The following is a 2719-nucleotide window of genomic DNA, read 5'->3' on the forward strand; positions in this document are numbered from 1 at the left end:
GTTACTAAACTAATGGAGTTGTTAACAGTTTTAACTTATATTGACCCATTTTTCACAGTGATGAAATTAGTAGTTTTTTTTTAAGAAGGGAGATATTTAACAAAGGAAAAGAATCACACCAATGTGTTCAGCAGGATCTTGTGTCAAGCTGAAGGCCCAGGCTCGAATCTCGCTGGCGTATGTGGGCTGCCGTTGCTCTATCTCGGTTGGAGCAGATAAGGCTGGGTGGTCGTACCCTCAACCTGTAGTTTTACCTCGCAGAGAGGAGGGCCAGGTTATCGGTGAGGGTTCCTTTGTCATAAAAAAAAAGGATAAAGAAACCTCAGCTTAAGTGGAAATTAATGCTCAGTGAGAGCTTGATGCTCCTTTGTCTAATGTCATGCATGATGAAACGATGTTAATGTACATGACCAGATAATGACCAATGTTGATGAATGGTGTGTTGATCATTAGGGCTGGTAAATGAACTGAGAAACTCATGACTTGGCTCGGTTTGACTCATCATGAATTTGTGTTCGTATAACTGGCGAGCCAAGCCACAAGTAGCTCATTTAGCTTAAATGAGTCTATCCCAAACACAGGGTGTTCAGTTCAGTTCCGCTTGGATGAGCTTCTCTCTCTCTCTCTCTCTATATATATATATATATATATATATATATGAACTATTAAGTATAATATATAAAATACATATAATTTATGTGTAATATATAAACATTTATATATTTTTTATGTAATAAATAACAAAATATTTTACATGAGCAAGTTCATGTTCAACTTATCTCGTTTATGCATGAGCCGAGCTCAAGCTCGGCTTGGCTAAACACGAGCACCAGCCAAGCCCGGACATGCCCTGTTTGGTTCATTTGGCACCTATCATTAATGCTCAAGCTTTTTTATGACACTTTTTTAATTTTCTTCGATGGTTTTGTGTTGTTCAAATAGAAGAATATTTGATGATTATGATGAGCCATCATTGTGTTGAGGTGGATAAGCACTAGGAACCAAGGTTGTTAAATGCCATGAGGCGAAGCCAGGCGTTGAGCCTGCGCTTCGCCTCTGAGGCATACGCCTCAGGTACTGAGGTGTACGCCTCTCACAACTGGTATGGAAGTGAAGCGGTGGGAGGGGAGACAGGGAGCGGCGGAGGAGCAGTTGGCCGGCACATGGCGGTGGATCCACCGACACTTGGGGTTAGCACAACCGACGAATCGGGCGGAGGAGGAAGACTTGGGGATGAAGGAGGGGATTCTGGAGGTTGATGAGGGGCAATTTGTGCATCACAGCACGCCTCAGTACCTTGAGTGTGTGCCTCGCCTCTGAGGCGTATGCTTCAGGTACCGAGGCGTACGCCTCTCACAACACTGCTAGGAACCCACTAAGTCGGACCCTTATTTTGCCTTGCTTAATAGTAGTAAACCCCGAGAGAATGGACCCAGCCCTACGGGAGAGTGGAACAGGTGTAATGACATTGAACACCCAAAGTGTGCCGCTTCACCTGACCACCCTCTATCTTACTGTTGGCCCCCACAGTTGACAGAGTGTACCTAAAGATGGAGGGCAGTTAGGTGCAGTGGCACACTTTTGGTGTGCAATGTGATTGCACCTGATATGCCCTTGCCTCAAGGTGCGTGTTCTCTCCCAAATACGCACCGTAGCTACAGTGCATTTTCGGGTCCCGACTGAGCACCGTGTGTTGCTCAGTCGGGTGCACGGGGTGTTGTACACTGCCGTACAGCCCACAGGCTGGTGTGCGGTGTCTTCATACACTCGAATGAGTGCCACATGGCGCTCAGTCTGGACCCCAAACATACACTGTAGCCACAGTGCGTGTTGGGGGTGCACATATAACCTGCCCCCGCCATACCCTATTGGGGAACTGGTCATGCAGTCACACAGTACCTTAGCAACTCTAAACCCGCCACAGGTGCAGCCCATTTTTCATTATTTGCACATAATTTCAGATGTCACTAAAACATTGCATAAAATGAAATCTAATATTATGACCATAGTTACCAGAAAACAAAATGGATACAAGGGGATGCATCGGAATCCGGAAAGCCAGTGCTAAAAAGTACGATGAAGCAGGAGGAGCGATACAGTTTTGAAGCGATTGTGCAAGCACATGAAACATGAAAGATGAAAAGAAAATACCTAGAATATAAAGTGGGGGTAGAAGCAAATAAAAAATGCCAAAAACAAATATACATAGATATAAAACTGACACAAGTTTTTTATAAAATATTGTACTTTTCTAATACGAAAAACGTAGAAAGTGAGGGAGAAACAAGTAAGAAGTGAGAGAAAAACATTAAGAAAGCTAAAAAGACTTGATTTGAGAAATGAAGAGGAAGTGGGCTATTCACTAAAGAGAATCTAGTTTTTCATATTTTAGAAGTACCCAAAGCTTTCCCTCCTTTGAAGGAAATGAGGAGTTTTTCACTTTTGAGGCGAGCTTCAAGCATCCCCATGAAGCAAGAAGAATCCGGTCTACGATCATGACCATTGTCCACTATGCATGTACATAAGATTACCCACTCATGCATATTGTTTTTTGAACTTTTTCTTTTAATAACACCATTCATGCACACTTGTTTTAGTGTATGTATAATATCATTAGAAAAAAGAAAGTGAAAGAGGAAATTACTTCATAGAGCAACTAATTTATGATTGTCTGGTCTTTTTGAATGACATTACTTTATGATATCCCGTTTGGACTTTA

This window comes from Nuphar pumila, chromosome 6 (genome assembly GCF_984573655.1).
Source record: "Nuphar pumila chromosome 6, dmNupPumi1.hap1.1, whole genome shotgun sequence".
Lineage (NCBI taxonomy): Eukaryota > Viridiplantae > Streptophyta > Magnoliopsida > Nymphaeales > Nymphaeaceae > Nuphar > Nuphar pumila.